The sequence below is a fragment of the Podarcis gaigeae genome, assembly GCF_964106915.1.
Source record: "Podarcis gaigeae genome assembly, chromosome: 3".
NCBI classification, from domain to species: Eukaryota; Metazoa; Chordata; class Lepidosauria; order Squamata; family Lacertidae; genus Podarcis; species Podarcis gaigeae.
The window spans coordinates 116,765,861-116,786,187 of NC_139680.1; the positions used below are offsets into that span (position 1 = coordinate 116,765,861).

The 20,327-nt window shown below is 47.4% G+C and overlaps 1 long non-coding RNA gene across 1 annotated transcript in view; it reads right to left on the reverse strand.

Moving 5' to 3' along the window:
• LOC310842170 overlaps positions 1 to 20,327 on the reverse strand; it is a 36,837-nt gene continuing 16,510 nt past the window's right edge. The window contains exon 3 of the long non-coding RNA XR_014562960.1: positions 1 to 175. This is a non-coding gene — a long non-coding RNA (uncharacterized lncRNA). The remainder of the gene's footprint in view (positions 176 to 20,327) is intronic.

Sequence of the window (20,327 nt, forward strand, 5' to 3'; positions counted from 1 at the left end):
TTTTGGATCTGCTTTTATTGCAAGGCACAAGCTCATGTGAGCCTTGAAACTGCTGCTTTTTTCAATCTGGTTGCTTTGAAGAAGAAGTCCCTAACTGGGGATCAAGCGGGATCCAGCGGCTCTCAAAGAGAGGGAGCATCTTCCACTTTTCAAAGGCATCTATCACTCCTCCAGTCTAAAACATAGAAATCAGCAACAAAAAGATAACAGTTAAGTCAGTTTCATAGCAAAGTGACCATGTTTGAGACATGAAAACACAAAGCAAGGCATGTTGGACCACAAGAACGATTTCATGATAATAAGCCATTGGGTAGGGATAGGTCTGTTTCAGTTTTTCATTTCCAGAAACTATGAATTACATAGATTCACCTTTCGATGAGAATTAAATGCAGTCTTTTGCCCATCCTTACCTTTGGGGGACTTTATTTCTAGGTACAATTAAATATGTCACAGAATAGTGAGTGAGCTTGCAAGGTCTTCAATATTCTCCTGCAGACTGGATGTTATGCATGGCAGGGATTTGTTGTCTTTGTGGCCCTGAGCAAGAGTTCTGGGCAAACAGGAAGCTTGCTCACTAGTTTGTGACAATGTTTTGAGAAACACGGGAGAACTGGCACCCTGGGGTTCATTCCGTCCAGTTGCTAATTTCTCTGCCAGGACCCAAGACAAAAGTCTACTGCCTCAGGTTCTTTCTTTAAAAGATAAAATAAGAATATAGCTGCTTGGAATTGAAAGTGGGAGATTTGCATGGAATGTATGGCATGTGAAACTGAGGTAATCTGAAATGGTGGAGGGCAGGACACCACACAGTGTAAGTGCCCAACATCTGTTAAAGCTGCAGAATAGACATCCCTTAGGCACTGAGATAAACAATGGATGAAACTGCACAACAAATTAAATGTCCCCATACGGTGTGGTTTAGGGATTTGTCAAAGGCGAACTGACATAAGCTCACAGGGCAAAGGGGCCAAAGACAGCTGGACCAGCCATGAGGCAGGTGAGGACCCTGCTTCTGGTGGCAGAAGCCCCTCAGACAACAAACCCATTGGTGCCCCTCCTGCCCCGCTGGTTCTGCCTGTGAGGACAGAACCCGGCACCATCTTGCTTAAAATGGGCAACAATGGTATTGCCGCTTCTGTGCCTGCAACCAACAGGGTATGGTGTGTGTCAGCGGCAGATCAGGCCATGGCAGGAGAAGCAGGTAGATGGGCTTAGGAGCCGTGCCGGCGGAATGGCAAATCACCAATTAGCATTTTGCATCAAGCGACAAAATGGGATGTTCCACCCTTGGCTCATTCTGTCATAGGTATTTTTATTTTTATTTTTGCAATGGAGCAATTGAGCTTGCAGGCAAAGGATGATCAGTTTAGGGGATGCTGCATTGGGTACTTAAAATTATCAATCCAGAGGGTAATGGGAGAGGGGCAGGAGTTATAATTCTCATTTGGTCAGCTGAAATTACCTTCTGCAACAGTTAGGCAAAACGGCGCACCTTCCAATTTTTTCATAATTTCTGTCACAACGTCTACGGTAGCAAAAACCTCCGGCTTCCATGCATTCAAAAGCATTGGTAGGTCCCTCATCCGCTGATCCTGTGCAAAGAGAGAAACAAACATATGTGGGGAGAAGGAATTTAATTCACAACTGGATGAAAGAGAAGAACAACTCCACAGCCCTTTGAACAAGAGAGGCTCTGTGATGCTCTGGGTGCTGTGGCATCCCAACTCCTACCCCCCACCCCGCCAGTGGTCACTGGTGTTTACCACCTTTGCTACATTCACAAGAAGAAATGGTCAATCTGCCTATCCAGATATTTGCTCATGAGTGGAGGGTGTCAGTCCACGAAACACGACAGCAAGAAGTGAGGCACATATGGTGTCAGGGAACTGCCATCAGGGCCAGAGGGAGAGAGCGGGCTCCAGAGGGGTCCCAGAGAATGTCCCTGGATGGGGAGAGGCAGCCCATCTTCTGGGGAAGAGAATCAGCGTAGCACCAGTGGAGAAGGGGGGCAGATGGGGGAATCGGCGAGGCAGTCCCATGACTCCTTGCCAGGGACCAGCGGGGAGGGTAAGGGTCCTCCGCTGCCTACACCCTCCTTGCACAGAAGGCTTCCACACAGGGAGAGTAGGAGGAGACTAGGCGTCAAAGAGCTTCTTTGCTGGAAGAAGTTCAAGAAACGCCCACTGATGGATTCTGCCAGCGATTGAGACCGCCACAGGTGAGTGGCTGTCCAGACAGAAAAGGTTCACTCAGGCAACCCAGCCAGGTGTTGCACCGGTTTACGCACAAGCAACCCCTAGAACCATTACAGCAATCTGTCAATCCCTGACAATGCTTGTGTGCAGCCCTGGAGAGGCAGCACGATGAGCCAAACAGCGCCAGCCGGAGGGACAGAGCAAGAAGCCAGGGTGCGAGGTCTGGTCGAGAGGAACCAAGCCCTGGAGGCGCATGTCGCTACCCTGTCTGCGCAGCTGGAGGAGAGACGGGCTCAGGATGCACAGGTCAGAGCCACCCCGATAGGGAGGAAGGTCCCGGGGCTGGTACATAAGTTTGGTGTAAAGCCCCAGGACTACAATGCTTTCCGAACGGAAATTCAATACGCTTTGGATTTGCAGAAAAATGACTTTGCGGACGATGGGGAGAGGGTGGCATACATTGTAGGACATCTGCAGGATGGGGCCCGCGAATGGATCAGGCCCCTAATGGCGACACAGAATGATGCATTGAAAGATCTTAAGAAATTCTACCAGGCGATGGACGCGATGTTCTCCAGCGAGGTGGAGCAATGCGTGACACGGAGGGAGCTTATGGGGTGCAAGCAGGGGGGCCTGTCCGTCAGAGACTACTGGTCGCGTTTTGCAATGTTAGTCCACAAGCTCAGGTGGGATCTGGACTCTGAACCAATACAAATGTTGTTTGAGGTGGGTTTGGACCCTGGAGTGAAAGACGAGCTGTCCTGAGTGCCTCGCCCGCGGTCGATGGATGAACTCACAAAGGCTGTGCTGGCGATCGGAGTACGCCAGGAAGCGTGGTCTCAGGAGAAGCGGGAGATAAGGGGAGAACGTTTCCATGGCAACCTCATTCCGGAGATGCTGAGGGAGCCTTCCCAGATGGTGGAGCCGATGGAAATTGATGGCCCGTGCGCGCGCGAAGTTCCAAACGCCGGTGAAGGCCGGAAGAGGGAGGGGAAGGAGTGGAAAACTACCAAGAAGTGTTTCCTCTGTCAGCAACCGGGACATTTTGCAAGGGTCTGCCCTCAACGGAAAGCCTTGCAAGGCATGATGGGGACTACAGGCCACGACGAGAAGGGGGAGAAGGGGCCGGTGCAGGGAAACAACGCCTGGCTGCCAACCAGCGGGGGCAGCAGCCAGGCCAGCAACCAATAGAAGTGCCCCAGCCTGACCCACCCAGGGCAGCTATAGCCATAGAGGTGGTGCTAGAATTCCCAAATGGGCACCCCGTCAAAGTGGAAGGGCTGCTAGATTCTGGCAGCTCGTGTAATTTCTTCAGCAGAGACTTCGCTCTGGAGCATCAGCTCCACCTGTTGCCACTAGATTTTCCCTTGCAGGTGAACACCATCGATGACGGGGAACTCCTGGGAGGGGAAGTGACACACCAGACACCACCAATGCAAATGAGTGTCTCCAGGCACACGGAAACCATAGCCTTTCATGTGGCCACGCTGGCAGGACCCCCAATAATACTGGGAATGAGCTGGCTGGCAATACATGACCCAGTAGTGTCATGGCATCAGCGGTCGGTCACCTTTGGGTCAGCTTACTGCTTAGAACACTGTCTGGGAGGGAAGGAACCAAGGATGACTGTAGCCAAGGTGGCTGGGGCGGCCCTGGAGCAAAAAAGGGAGGTGCCACCACAATATACGGATTTGAAGGAGGCAGACAGACTGCCCCCCCCAGACCATTTGACTGCCAAATCAACCTGCTTCCAGGGGCTCAGTTACCGGTGGGTAAGCTGTATGTCATGTCCGACCGGGAGATGCAGGAGTTGCGGCGGTTTATTGACAAGAACCTGAAGAGGGGTTTCATAAGGGAATCCAAGGCGGTGGGGGGCAGTCCCGTATTCTTTGTGGACAAAAAAGAGACTAACCAGCCCAGATTAGTTGTGGATTACAGGGCCGTAAACCTGGTGTCAGAACCCGTGACTTTCCCAATGCCCAGGATCGACGATATTTTGACATGTGTGAGGCGGGGAAAGATTTTTACCAAGCTGGACCTCAGGGGAGCATATAATCTGATTAGGATAAGGGAGGGGGACGAATGGAAAACGACCATGTTCACCCCCCTGGGGGCTTTTGAGTTCTTAGTCATGCCATTTCGATTACAATCGGGGTCCGCCTGCTTTCAAGCCTTCATGCACCATGTGTTGGGGCCCCTGCTGTACAAGAATTGCGTAGCCTTTTTGGATGACGTCTTGATCTATTCGGACAATGAAATGCAACACATCAGAGACGTCAGGGAGGTGCTACAGAGATTGGAGAAGCATCAGTTGTGGGTCAAGCTGGAAAAATGCCAATTCCACGCCAGGGAGGTCGAGTTCCTGGGGTACAGGTTGTCCGACAAAGGACTAGCCATGGATCCGAGCAAGGTGAAGGCAGTGCTGGAATGGAAAGCCCCCCAAAACAGAAAGGATGTGCAGAGGTTCCTAGGCTTCAGCAACTTCTACAGGAAGTTCATAAAGAACTTTGCTCACTTGACAGCGCCCATAACTGATTGTCTTAGTAGCAAAAAGAAGTTCACATGGACAGAGGATGCGCAGCAATCCTTTGAAAAGCTGAAGAAGGCGTTCGCCTCGTAGGAGCAGCTCCTGCACATGGATCCAGAAAAGCCCATGAGACTGGAGAGGGATGCGTCCGACTACGCGGTTGGGGCAGCCTGGGGCCAAGCAGAACTGGAGGCCATGTGCCTTTTTCTCTAGGAAGCTGAACAAGTCAGAGCAAAACTACACGGTGTATGACCGAGAATTGCTTGCGATCTATGCGGCATTTCGGCAATGGAGACATCTGTTGATAGGGGTGTGGCACAAAATCCAGGTCCGAACGGACCACAAGAACTTGGAATACTGGCGGACCGCATGAGTGCTCAACCAGAGACAGATCAGATGGTCCCAGGAGTTCGCCAAGTTCTTCGAGATTCGATACGTCCTGGGAGAGGAAAACGTAAGGGCAGGTGCTCTCTCCAGGAAACCGGAGTACATGGAAGTGGAGGGGCCAGCAGAGACCAGGCACGTGTTCCCCGAAGACCGGTGTGTGTGTGGAGGAACGTGGGTTGGGAAACGAGAACTGGCAGGGCTCACCAGAGACGATGAGTTTGCTCAGGCCAAGATTAGGGAACTCAGGGACGGAAAGGAAGACAATGGAGGGTTTGAGGAAAAGGAAGGGCTACTGTACTATAAGGGAGAGCTGTATGTACCAGGGGAGACTTTGAGGGGGAAGGTACTTAGGCAACTCCACGACAACCCAACAGCTGGGCACTTTGGACAGCACAAGACCATGCTACTTGTCACCAGGCAGTTCTGGTGGCCAAAGGTGAGGGAAGACGTACAAGAATATGTACGAGGGTGCGACCGATGCCAGAGGGCTAAGGGGGAAAGGGCGGCCCCCACAGAGTTACTGGAACCCCTACCTACACCGGGAAAGCCCTGGGAGGTGGTGTCCATTGATTTTATGACAGATCTGCCCAAGTCTAGGGGGAAGACAGCGGTCATGGTAGTAGTCGATCTACTGACGAAAATGTGCCATTTCGTAGCTTGCTCACATGCAGCAACGGCAGAGGAGACAGCCAGGCTGTTTGTGGATCACATTTTTAGACTACATGGAGCTCCCTTGAGAGTTATATTCGGATCGCGGGAAACAATTTACCTCCTGGTTCTGGAGGAAGCTCATGAGTTTGCTACAGGTCGAGGTGAGCTTCTTAACGGCGAGGCACCCAGAGACCAACAGACAAGCAGAAAGAGCAAACGGTATACTCCAGCAATACCTACGCTGCTATGTCAGCAAGAGACAGAACGACTGGGTAGAGAAATTAGCTTTGGCTGAATTTGCGTACAATAATGCTGAACACGTGTCCACGGGAATGAGCCCTTTCATGGCCAATTACGGGTGTCACCCCAGGGCCTTCCCCGGGTGGGGGGAGGAAGGATGGAGTGTACCCGTGGCTGAGCAATTTGTTGAGGAAATGGAGGCCTTGCACCAGCAACTCAGGTTGAACTTGGAGCGGGCCAAGGAAGTTTACAAGAGGCAGGTGGACAGGCACCATCAGGAGGGGGAGGCCATACGGGTGGGAGACCGGGTGTGGTTGTCATCCCAAGGGTTACCCCTAAAGGGAGGGTGCAAGAAGTTGCAGCCAAGGCGGCTGGGACCTTTTGAGGTAATACAGCAGGTAAACCCAGTGGCATTTAAGCTCATGTTGCCTGACAGCAAGAAGATACATCCGGTGTTCCATAGGTTCCTACTTTCAACTTACAGGGAGGGGCGGGAATTCCCGGAACAGGAGGGAGGGGTTACCACCCACCCGCGGGTAGACGAGAGGGAACACTGTAACCAGGCCACAGAAATATTCGATTCAAGGTGGCGAGGTCGCCAGGTAGAGTACTTGGTAGCCTCGGAGGGAGAACCTAGGTCGAAAAACACGTGGGTCCCCGCTGAATCAATCAGTGACGGGTATATGGTGGAAGAATTCCACAGTTTGTTCCCAAATAAGCCGAAACCACTAGCTAGATTCTGGGAGGAAGAATTTAGACCCACAGACGATGAAGGGGACTTTGTGAGTTTTCCTGCCTCCAAAGAGGAGGGAGGGGAGGTGTCCGAGGGAGAGGAATCAGACTGGGAGGTTCAAACAGCGGGAAGAGATCCGAGCGGATGGGAGGCTGGTTTTGAATCCTCAGGAGATGATGACAGCTCCTTCAGGGGGTTCCCCGCATCGTCGGCCGAGGAGATAGAGGAGGTGGTATCGGAAAATCGTGCCGGGGTGGGGGTGGGGTCCTGGGGAGAAGGTGGATGTCAGGGAACTGCCATCAGGGCCGGAGGGAGAGAGCGAACTCCGGAGGGGTCCCAGAGAGCGTCCCGGGATGGGGAGAGGCAGTCCATTTTCTGGGGAAGAGAATCAGCGTAGCACCAGTTGAGAAAGGGGGCAGATGGGGGAATCGGCGAGGCAGTACCATGACTCCTTGTCAGGAACCAGCGGGGAGAGTAAGGGTCCTCTACTGCCTACACCCTTCTTGCGCAGAAGGCTTCCGCGCAGGGAGAGTAAGAGGAGACTAGGCATCAAAGAGCTTCTTTGCTGGAAGAAGTTCAAGAAACGCCCACTGACGGATTCTGCCAGCGACTGAGACAGCCACGGGTGAGTGGCTGTCCGGACAGAAAAGGTTCACTCAGGCAACCCAGCCAGGTGTTGCACCGGTTTTACGCACGAGCAACCCCTAGAACGATTACACATGACTTATAAGTTATAGAGAAACTAAAGCCTGTAACTGAAGCCATCAGAGCCCCTAGGACTACCCAGAATAAAAGGCTCTATAGTACATCAAGAAAATTTCCCCACTAATTAGATACTATATACCCAAAATTTATTGGCAGACCTGTGGAAGAGACAAATCAAAATTTTATGTTGTAAAAAATATTCCATAAATCTGCATAGAATTCCATAAAATCTAACCAAACTGAGCAAAGAAGAGGCTACATTTGTTTTTCCTTACCAGTTTTACATGCGATGCCATTTTCCATATATTAAAAAAAAAGGTAAAGGACTGTTTTGACAGTTAAGTCCAGTTGCAGACAACTCTGGGGTTGTGCGCTCATCCTGCTTTACAGGCTGAGGGAGCCGGCGTTTGACCAGAGACAGCTTCCGGGTCATGTGGCCAGCATGACTAAGCTGTTTACCTTCCCACCAGAGCGGTACCTATTTATCAACTTGACTTTGATGTGCTTTCGAATTGCTAGGTTGGCAGGAGCTGCGACCGAGCAATGGGAGCTCACCCCGTTGTGGGATTTCAAACTGCCAACCTTCTGATTGCCAAGCTCAAGAGGCTCAGTGGTTTAAACCACAGGGCCACCCACATCCCTTTGCCCTTATATTAGTGTGCCATAATGAAGACAACATGTGAACATGAAAGCACAGCTATCCTCTGAAAGTCAGCTCTCCCTCCAAATAATGTGTTTAAAAAATGTACCTGAAAAAGGGTAATTTCATGACAATAGCATGAAAATATAGGTTATAACAGGGGAAATTACATAGCAGTTATGGGCATAATGGGGGAAATTCAGCAACACAGTGCATATTTTCCCTAGTAGACACACTTTGGTAGGCAATTTTGTCAGATACTGTATATACATTTTTATGCAAAGAATTCCCACTAAAGAGATTACCACTAAAGAAACATCTCTAGCAAGTAAAGGGAGCTTCCTTTGCAAGGCCACAGAAGAGCAACTGTACTCCTCTCCCTCTTCCACCCCATAATAGGCTGGCAGATGTCCCTCTGTCTTCTTCCTCTCCATCCCTTACCTGGGGAAGCCAGGAGCAGCAAAGAGAGAACAGCCAAGCCCAGGTGAAGGATCTTCATGGCTCAGGATGAATTGTGGTGGCAAAGCCGAATGCCGGCTTTTAAGCTAAATGGAGCCCCCAAGCTTGCCAAGAGAAGGCAGGTAGGGAGAAGAAGATTTCATAATTGTAATTTCTTTGGGACGTTGTGACTTAGGCTGACGTGGATGAGAACGTTGCCAAAATCACGTGCCTCTGCAAAGGCATTCGTGCATTCGGTCAGTCATAGCAGTTTCCACAGAAGTAAAATCACAAACATTCACATGTGCTGTATTCATGTTTCAGAGCGAGATAGCTTGAATCAAATGAAATATTTATGAGGAGCATGCGATGCCCCACATAGGCAGTGCTAGGGGGATGTATCCCTCAGGTAAATGACTCACCTCTCACCTGTCCCCACCACATTGCTGGACCCTTGCAATTACCTGAAGGAAGGGGACTTTCACATGCTCGTCTCCTACAATGATTATTCTTAGTAGTAGCCCGTGCTCCCCCCCCCCCTAAAAAATGTTTAGGATTACTCTCATTTTCCTACTCATGTTGAAATACTGCTCCTCAAACTGGCCAAACTTAGATTCACAAAATGTTTAGGGGTATGTGTTACCCCTGCATCCCCCCAGGATATAGCACTGGTAGTAGTAATAGCTTCAAACAGTTCTTCCAGAAAAAAAAAGAAAATTCAAGTCCACTGATTGAAGAGGTTGAGTGGAACATGCAGGGCAAGGAGATTTCAAAGGTGAAACGAAGGACTCTGCTTACTTGAAGGAAGGGCAATCTTCACATGGTCTCTTGTCCTTTTTCTCATTCTTGTAATCATCATCCTCATCCTTTTTCCTTTTTTAACTGGACTTAACTTTCAGGGGTCTTTTACATTTACCTTTTAGTCCTCAGCTATTCAAACAAGATGGAGGGGAGAAGATCACAGTGAGCAAATGCCCAGCAGCTATTGAAGTTTGAGGATGGACTGTTATGATGATCCCTTTCCACTGAGATAAACAATAGAGGAAACTGCATATTAATCTAAACAATCAAATACGATGTGATTGAAGAATTCGATCCAGAGGAACTGGCAAAACCTCCCAGAGCAAAGCAACCAAAGACAGGGCTGATCCCAGAGCCTTGAGGCAGGTGAGGATGCTGCTTCAGGTGGCAGAAGCCCCCAACCAGGCACAATGCCCATGGGTGCCCCTCCTGCCCTGCTGCTTCTGCCAGTGGAGGAGAAGCACCAGCATCATCAGCACTGATTTTGGGCTGCCATTTGGGGCAATACGGGAAGTGCCGCCCTAGGCTGATTCTGCCATAGGTGTCTTTTGCAATGGACAAATTATGAAAACAACTGGCTGCACAACCAATTAAGCTTGCAATCAAAGGACGATGTATTCAGGGACCACTTAAGTAATTGATGCTTTGTGTAACTAATGGAACAGGTAGATGGTACTCGCTGCTCTATGAAAATGACATTCTGTGTAATAAAAAGGTTGCATTAGAGATACTTCCAGTGGTTGTTTAATTAATGAAAAACCTAATTAAGACAACTGTAAATCTGGCAGGCTGTATAATCAACCTACATAACGACTATAAGGAGTATTATTTTTGTTTTTTATGTTTCTGATGGAGTAGAATGGCTCTAAGACATGGAAGATGGAGGGTGGAGAGATGAGTTTGTAGCAATGAAGTTTTTCCATAATGGAGGATATAATAAAATTTTAATGGAAAACGCTAATGGATTTTAACAGTGGATTAATGCTATATTAAAGGAGGTTAAACTGGAATCAGATAAATGATCATCAGCTTGTAAAGAAACCTATGGTCATCTTGTTGTTTAGTCGTTTAGTCGTGTCCGACTCTTCGTGACCCCATGGACCAGAGCAGGACAGAAGAGTGAAGCAGCTTCAGAAACAGGGTTGGGAAGGGGGAAAGGGGGCTTAGTCATATTCTAGGGAGGAAAGGAGAAAGGGAAGGATTGGTTGGCCAATTATTATGGGGTGCAAAGTGGGACATGGCAGGTGGAGCAAACAGAGAAGCAGAGCCCCTCCTGTTTGTAAGTTGCTTTGAGTCTAGTTAGAAAAAGGTGTTTAAGAAATAGGATGATGATGATTGCAAGAATGAAAAGAAGGACAAGGGTGCATGTGAAGATCACCTTTCCCTCAAGTAAGCAAAGAGCCCATCATTTCACCTTTGAAATCTCCTTGCCCTGCATGTTCCACTCAACCTCTTCAATCAGTGGACTTGAATCCTTTTTCTTTTTTTTTTTTTTTGGAAGACCTGTTTGAAACTATTACTACTACCAGTGCTATTTCCTGGGGGGATGCAGGCGTGCGCATACCCCTAAACATTTTGTGAATCTAAGTTTGGCCAGATTGAGGAGCAGTATTTCAACATGAGTAGGAAAATGAGAGTAATCCTAAACATTTTTTGGGGGGGGGGGAGCACGGGCTACTACTAAGAATAATCATTGTAGGAGACGAGCATGTGAAAGTCCCCTTCCTTCAGTTAACCGCAAGGGTCCAGCAATGTGGTGGGAACAGGTGAGGGGTGAGTCATTTACCTGAGGGATACATCCCCCGGGCCCTGCCTATGTGAGGAATTGAATCCTCCTCATAAATGTTTCATTTGATTCAAGCTATTTCGCTCTGAAACATAAATACAGCACCTCAGAATGTTTGCGATCTTCTGTGAAAACTGCTATGACTGACTGAATGCAGGAATGCCGTTCCAGGGGCACGTGATTTTGGCAACGTTCTCTTCCACGTCAGCCTAACCCACAATGTCCCAAAGAAATTACAATTATGGGAAGCCCAGCCCTCTCTTGGCAAACTTTGGGGCTCCATTTGGCTTAAAAGCTGGCTTTGCCTGGCTTTGCCACCACAATTCATCCTGAGCCATGAAGATCCTTCACCTGTGCTTCGCAGTTCTCTCTTTGCTGCTCCTGGCTTCCCCAGGTAAGGGATGGAGAGGAAGAAGACAGAGGGACACCTGCCAGCCTATTATGGGGTGGAAGAGGGAGAGGAGTACAGTGGCTGTTCTGTGGCCTTGCAAAGGAAGATCACTTTTCTTTCTAGAGACATTTCTTTAGTGGTAAATTTTGCATAAAAATGTATATATCAGACAAAATTGCCTACAAAGGTGCATCTATTAGGGGATATATGCACTGTGTTGCTGAATTTCCCCCATTATGCCCATAACTGCTATGCAATTTCCCCTATTATAACCTATATTTTCATGCTATTGTCATGAAATTACACTTTTTCAGGTACATTTTTTAAACACATTACTTGGAGGGAGAGCTGCCTTTCAAAGGAAGGTTGTGCTTTGATGTTCACATGTTGACTTCATTATGGCAGAGTAATATAAGGAAAAAGGGACGTGGGTGGCCCTCTGATTTAAACTACTGTGCCTCTTGGGCTTGCTGATCAGAACGTTGGCGGTTTGAATCCCCACGACGGGGTGAGCTCCTGTTGCTTGGTCCCTGCTCCTGCCAACCTAGCAGTTCAAAAGCACATCAAAGTGCAAGTAGATAAATAGCTACTGGTTGGAAGGTAAACGGCGTTTCTGTGTGCTGCTCTGCTTCACCAGAAGCAGCTTAGTCATGCTGGCCACGTGACCCGGAAGCTGTCTGTGGTCAAATGCCGGCTCCCAGAGTTGTCTGCAACTGGAATTAAATGGCATCGCATGTAAAACTGGTAAGGAAAACAAAAGCAGCCTCTTCTTTTCTCAGTTTGGTTAGATTTTATGGAATTCTATGCAAATTTATGGAATACGTTTTAGAAAATAAAATTTTGATTTGTCTCTTCCACAGGTCTGCCAATAAATTTTTGGGTATAAAGTTTCTAATTAGTGGGAAAAGTTTCTTGATGAGCAAATATCTGGATAAGCAAATTGACCATTTCTTCTTGTGAATGTAGCAAGGGGGGTAAACACCAGTGGCCAGTGGCAGGGGTGGGGGTGGGGGGTAGGAGTTGGGATGCCACAGCACCCAGAGCGTCACAGAGCCACTCCTGTTCAAAGGGCTGTGGAGTTGTTCTTCTCTTTCATCCTATTGTGAATTAACTTCCTTCTCCCCACTTATGTTTGTTTCTCTCTTTGCACAGGATCTGCACAGGACCAGGAAATTAAGACTACTTTGCAATGCCATAGTCTGCATGGTACTTGCTACCCTTTTCGTTGTCCCGATGATTATAAAAGGACTGGAAGGTGTCTTTATAGTTATCTCCCCTGTTGCCAAAGGTAATTTCAGCTGACCAAAAGAGAATTACACCTCCTGCCCTTCTCCCATTACCCTCTGGATTGATCATTTTAAGTACCCAATGCAGAGTCCCCTAAATTGATCATCCTTTGCCTGCAAGCACAATTGCTCCATTGAAAAAATAAAAATAAAAATACCTATGCCAGAATCAGCCAAGGGTGGAACATCCCATTTTGCCGCTTGATGCAAAATGCTAATTGCTGCTTGGCCATTCTGCCGGCACGGCTCCTAAGCCCATCTACCTGCTCCTCCTGCCATGGCCTGATATGCCGCTGACACACACCATACCCCGTTGATTGTAGGCACAGAAGCGGCACTACCATTGTTGCCCATTTTAAGCTAGAAGGTGCCGAGTTTGTTCACCACAGGCAGAACCAGCGGGGCAGGAGGGGCACCAATGGGTTTATTGTCTGAGGGGCTTCTGCCACCAGAAGCAGAGTCCTCACCTGCTTTATGGCTGGTCCAGCTGTCTTTGGCCCCTTTGCCCTGTGAGCTTATGCCAGATCTCCTTTGCCAAATCCCTAAACCACACTGTATGGGCACATTTAATTTGTTGTGCAGCTTTATCCATTGTTTATCTCAGTGCCTAACAGATGTCTATTCTGCAGCTTTAACAGATGCTGGGCACTTACTCTGTGTGGTGTCCTGCCCTCCACCATTTAAGATTACCTCAGTTTCACATCCCATACATTCCATGCAAATCTCCCAGTTTCAATTCCAAGCAGCTTCATTCTTATTTTATCTTTTAAAGAAAGAACCTGAGGCAGTAGACTTTTCTCTTGGGTGCATACAGAGAAATTAGCAACTGGGCGGAATGAACCCCATTGTGCCAGTTCTGCCGTGTTTCTCAAAACACTCTCACAAAATGGGGTGCAAGCTTCCTGTTTCCCCAGAACTCTTCCTCAGGGCCACAAAAACAAGAAATCCCTGCCGTGCATAACATCCAGTCTGCAGGAGAATATTGGAGACCTTGAAAGCTCCCTCACTATTCTGTGACATACATTTAATTGTACCTAGAAAAGAAAGTCCCTCAAGGGTAAGGATGGGCAATAGATTGGATTCAAATCTCATCGAAAGGTGAATCTATGTAATTCATAGTTACTGGAAATGAAAAACTGAAACAGACCTATGCCTACCCAATGGTTTATTATCATGAAATCTTTCTTGTGGTCCAACATGCCTTGCTTTGTGTTTTCGTGTCTCAAACATGGTCACTTTGCTATGAAACTGAGTTAACCGTTGTCTTTTTGTTGCTGGTTTCTATGTTTTAGACGGGAGGAGTGATAGATGTCTTTGAAAAGTGGAAGATGCTCCCTCTCTTTGAGAGCCGCTGGATCCCGCTTGATCCCCAGCTAGGGACTTCTTCTCCAAAGCATCCAGATTGAAAAAGCAACATTTTCAAGGCTCACGTGAGCTTGTGCCTTTCAATAAAAGCAGATCTAAAAGCCCCTTTCCCTCTGTTTTTCATTTCTAAGCATGAGTGTTCTTGCTAGTGAAGCTGAAATGGCACCTTACGTCCATGAGAAGGAGGTGTCAGCAAGCATGGTTTGTGGAGAGGCCCAAAACGTCATAAGAAAGGAAGACTAAAAGGGGATGAGGATCTCTCTACACAGTCTAGCGAGTAGGACTGGGCCACAATGTGGAAAATGAAGAGTGGTAAAATATGGAGGGTGGAATGGGAGGGAGAAGAAGAAGTTTCCTTTTAAATAGGAGTTGTACTCTTTGAAAAAGTATGCCAGTTGAAATTTAGTCATCCTTCCAAATTCACAGGTCTCTGAATTTTGGGGTTATTGAACTGACCAGACCAGATTCTAGGCCCCTCCAGCTAAAGGATTACAGGATGGGAAGTAGCCCAGGCTTTTACAGAAACTAGCTCCACAAAGCCCACTCATTACAGTATATTGGGCATAATTGCATGCACATGTGCCTACCAGGAAGAATTCTTCATCCTAGGATCCCATGGCTTCCAGTTGGTTGAGATAAGAGAATGCACATCCATTCCTCTCTATGGCAACAGAGCTCACTCTTTTAAGATGTGAATGGTGGGTACTTAGCTGAATGGCTATATACGTCCAGACATAATTTTATTGGAGTGGTGCGTTTCCATAGTTCATACCATGCTTGAGGTGGCTTGCAAGATGGAAAATAATAATAATTACAACATAAAAATTTAGTCTTAAATCATTCAAAAACAAACAAACTGAACAAATTAGACATAATTTATAGGATCCGAAATAAAGATACTAAAAGGTTTGCTTCTGGAGATCTGCAGACATCCTGACTACACTTAAATACAGGGTATAAATACAGTGGTGTAGCCTTATTAGACTTTACCGATTGGTGGGCTCTGCGTTGCTTCCGGACAGGAGGAAGGATGTCAAATGACACCGAAGGTTGGTTCAGAGAAAGAGTTCTTTATTTCTGCTCTTTATTTCTGCTCTTTATTTCTTGCGTGGTCAGTCCACAGCAAGTCCAAAGAAATGAGAAATTTCATGCAGTATATATATCCTCCAGGCACCCTCTCCCTCCTTCCCCAGGAATCCAACCACGTCAGCCTATACACGCAGGTTGACATCACATATGTTCCTGCTCCGGTATTTTTAACCATAAAAGGGTATTCCTTCCTGTACTTCTGACCATAAAAGGGTATTTCTGTTCTTATGCTCTTAACTTGGAACAAGAGGTCACCAACTCCAAGAACACACTCTGGCGCTGCTCCCGGACTAGGTCTGTGCATCTTTGTGGTCTTTGTGGTCAGGATGTAAGATAAGGCCCAGAGTGTCATCCCTGTTCCACTTTGGAATGGACAAAGCCATCCGTCATTACCAGCCTTCATAGACTGATAAGGGAGGGAACTTTGAGCACTTGTTTATGCAGCTGGGTTTTGGCTCAAGAGCTCAAGTTAAAGCATTTTAGCTAAGGAAAAATAGGGATTTTGGTGCAGTTTCAAACTGCCTGCACAGTCAGTTTTGGGTTTGGGAAACCCATTCCTTCAGCGGTACCTCTAGTTACAAACTTAATTCGTTCTGGCGATCCATTCTAAACCTGAAACTGTTCTTAACTAGAGGTGTGCTTTCGCTAATGGGGCCTCTTGCTGCCACTGCGCTGCCGGCACACGATTTCCATTCTCATCCCGGGGCAAAGTTCTCAACTCGTGGTAACTCTTCCAGGTTAGCAAAGTTTGTAACCAGAAATGTTTCTAACCTGAGGCGTTTGTAACTGGAGGTACCACTGTAGTAAAATTATTATTCATAATAAAACAGGATGTCCCTATTTTCATGGAAGGAATTTGGGAGGATTTCTTGAGAACAGCAAGGGACCCTATATGGAGAAAGCAATGGGGAGACTCCATCTGTTTCTCTTCTTCCAAGAATCACAACTATAATTCAGTGTCCCCAACTCTTCCCCCTTGTGTCCTGCCCTGAAGACCACAGCCTGCTGGCCTCTCTTGCCCATCTGTGCTCTGGCTGGCCTGTTTCTCCTTTGATCTCCTAGCATAGAGTTTGGAGATCCTAAAGTCCAAGAGAGAGAAGTGTGAGGAGGAGCAGGAAGATGTAACACAGGGTGACAGCTAAGATGTATCAGCCTAAACAACAAAGAGATTCAGAGGTCCGCTGGGAGTGGAGGAACCACACCACTCTAAGGGTGAATCTACACACAGGGGGAGAAATGTCGGGAAATCTACTGTTGAGAAGTGGCACTGTTATTTTTTCAACTCTGAAGCACATTTTTTCAACCTCTGAAGCACATCTTTCATATGATGTATATGCTGTTCTTGATTCTCTGAATAAATCAAAATGTTATCAAAACAGTCCACCAGGGCTCTGAGTATGTAGCTGATGAAATCTTAGAACGTTGCTGCTCCTGACTGAAATGTTATCTCCCTCGCTCTCCCTGCCTTCTCTTGGCAACCTTTGGGGCTCCATTTGGCTTAAAAGCTGGCATTCAGCTTTGCCACGTCAACTCATCCTGAACCATGAAGATCCTTCACCTATGCTTGACAGTTCTCTCTTTGCTGCTCCTGGCTTCCCCAGGATTTTTAGGAAGTTGTTAGTCTGCACCAGGCGTCCTATTGTGAAGACCCAGTTTTCTGAGTTCATGTTCTGGGAATTGTGCAATAGGGGCAGTACAGGATTCCTTTTGGTGTACTGACCTCCCCGCTGCACCAAGGATTCCCTGCCTGAGCTGCTTCCTGGAGACACCTAGTTTGGTTGTCCTAGGGGATTTTAACATCCAGATCTGCCGCAGTCATGTTTCAGAATGAAATAGCTTGGATCAGATGAAAACTTTATGAGGAGGATACAATGCCCAGGGGATTTATCCCTCAGGTAAATAACTCACGCTTCACCTGTCCCCACCAGATTGCTGGATCCTTGCAGTTACCTGAAGGAAGAGCATTTTCACAGGCTCAGATCCCAAAATTATTATTAGTTGTAGTCATAATAGCATCAAACAGTTCTTAAAAAAAAAATCCAAGTCGACCAATTGAAGAGGTTGAGTGGGCGCATGCAGGGCAAGGAGATTTCAAAGGTGAATTGATGGACTCTTCAGTTTACTTGAAGGAAGGGCAATTTTCACATGTCTCCTCCTCCTCCTCCTCCTCCTCCTCTTCCTCCTAACCCACCACCACCATATCTCTCAGACACCTTTTTCAAACAGGACTCAAGGTAACTTAAAAAATAATTCAAAACTGGAGGGGCTCTTCTTCTCTGCTTCCTCCACCTGCCATTTCCCACTCTGCACCCCATAATAATTGGCCAGCCTGTCCTTCCCTTTCTCCTTTCCACCCTAGAAGATGACAAATCCCCCTTTCTCCTTCCCAACCCTGTTTCTGAAGCCGCTTCACTCTTCTGTTCAAAACCCTCTGGAGTCTCTGTCAGTATGGCTGTAGATCAGGGGTGATGGCATCTCCAGATCAGAAACATCCAAAGGGCAACGGGTTCAGGTCCAGTCCTGGTACTTTCATGCCAAAAGTGCTTGGAATTGAATGTGGGACACTTTACATGAAATATATAGGACCTGATCCTCAGCTATCTAAACAAGGTGGAAGGGGAACGTTTTGTGCCTCTGCACAACCATGCCTGCTAACACCTCCTTCTCATGGGCATAAGGTCCCATTTTGGCTTCATTAGCAATGACGCTCGTGCTTGAAAATAAACAAGAGAAGTAATAGGGCTTTTGGATCTGCTTTTATTGCAAGGCACAACTCATGTAAGCCTTGGAAATGTTGCTTTTTTATAATCTGGATGCTTTGGGGAATACGTCTCTAGCTGGGGATGACACAGGATCCAGCTTATAGTACAGTAGCCCTTCTTTTCCCTCAATCCCTTCCTGGTCTTCCCTTCCATCCCGGAGTTCCCTGATTTTCGCTTGAGCGAATGCATCGTCTCTAGTAAGCCCAGTCAGTTCTCGTTTCCTAACCAACGCTCCCCCACACACCCATCGGTCCTTGGGAAACACGTGTCGGACCTCCGGCGGTCCCTCTCCTTCCATGTACTCCGGCTTCCTGAAGAGAGCATCTGCTCTTACATTTTCCTCTCCCGGCACGTACCGGATCTCGAAGGAAAACTTGGAGAACTCCTGAGCCCATCGACTCTGTCTCTGGTTGAGTACTCGTGCGGTCCTCCAGTATTGTGCCGCGCCCCTATCAACAGATGTCTCCATTGCCGAAAAGCTGCATAGATCGCAAGCAGTTCGCGGTCATACACGGTATAGTTTTGCTCCAACTTGTTCAGCTTCCTTGAGAAAAAGGCACACAGTCTCCAGCTCTGCTTGGCCCCTGGCTGCAAAAGGACCGCCCCTATGGCTCAGTCGGACGCGTCTGTCTCCAGTTTCATGGGCTTCTCCAGATCAACGTGCAGGAGCTGCTCTTCTGAAGCGAACGCCTTCTTCAGTCTTTCAAAGGAATGCTGGGCACTTTCTGTCCACGCGAACTTCTTTTTGCTACTGAGACAATCTGTGATGGGCGCGGTTATGAAGTTCCTGTAGAAGTTGCTGAACCCTAAGAACCTCTGCACATCCTTCCGGGTTTTGGGGGCCTTCCATTCCAGCACTGCCTTCACCTTGCTTGGGTCCATAGCTAGGCCCTTGTCTGACAACTTGTACCCCAGAAACTCGACTTCTCTGGCGTGAAATTGGCATTTTTCCAGCTTGACCCACAACTGGTGCTTCTGCAGTCTCTGTAGTACTTCCTTGACGTCTCTGACATGTTGCTTCTCATTGTCCAAATAGATTAAGACGTCATCTAAAAAGGCTACGCAATTCTTGTACAGCAGGGGCCCCAACACGTGGTGCATGAAAGCTTGAAAGCAGGCGGAGCCCGATTGTAATCCAAATGGCATGACTAAGTACTCAAAAGCCCCTAGGGGGGTGAACATGGTAGTTTTCCATTCGTCCCCCTCCCTTATCCTAATCAAATTGCACGCTCCCCTGAGGTCCAGCTTGGTAAAAAATTTCCCCTGCCTTACCCGTGTTAAAATGTCGTCAATCCTGGGCATTGGGAAGGTCAAGGGTTCTTTTTTTAAAAAAAAAAATATTAAAAGTTTTTTTTAATACAATAAACAGAGAAAAACAACATAAGCAAAAAAGACAAAAAAGAAAAAAGAAAAACAGACATAAAATTTAGCATCTTATAATAACCAACTTTTCTTCATTTTTGGACTTCCTCACGTCTCTCGCTCCTACTTTCCAAATATAAAACTTTGATCAGCAATTTATCTCCTTATTTCCATTCTTATTGTACACATTTCCAATGTTTTATCCCTAACTTTGAATATTTCTATCTAGGTCTTAAATACCTGATTTTACCATAATATTTATTCAAAATTTATTTTTCTCATAGATTTTGCTCATTCTCATAGTCTTTTCACCAAACTTTATGGTGCCCTGTTAATTTCAAATCTCTCATCCTTCTTAACACTCATATAGTTTACAGTGTTTTTGTAGGTAGTCCTTGAATTTCTTCCAATCCTCTTCCACTGCTTCCTCTCCCAGGTCTCGGATTCTGCCAGTCATTTCTGCTAGCTCCATGTAGTCCATCAGTTGCATCTGCCATTCTTCCAGCTTGGGCAAATCTTGAGTTTTCCAATATTTGGCGACAAGTATCCTTGCTGCTGTTGTTGCATACATGAGAAATGCACGATCATTCTTTAACACCCTCCGGCCAATGGTAATCTACGACTAATCTGGGCTGATTAGTCTGCTTTTTGTCCACAAAGAACACCGGACTGCCCCCCACCGCCTTTGATTCCCTTATGAACCCCCTCTTCAGGTTCTTGTCAATAAATTGCGGCAACTCCTGCATCTCCCGATCAGACATGGCATACAGCTTACCCACCAGCAGCTGAGCCCCTGGGAGTAAGTTGATTTGGCAGTCAAAGGGCCTATGGGGGGTAGTCTATCCGCCTCCTTCTCGCTGAAGACTTCCTTCAGGTCAGCATATTGTGGTGGCACCTACCCTTTTAGTTCCACGGCCAGCCCAGCCACCCTGGTCACTGTCATTCTTGGGTTCTCCCCCCCAGACAGTG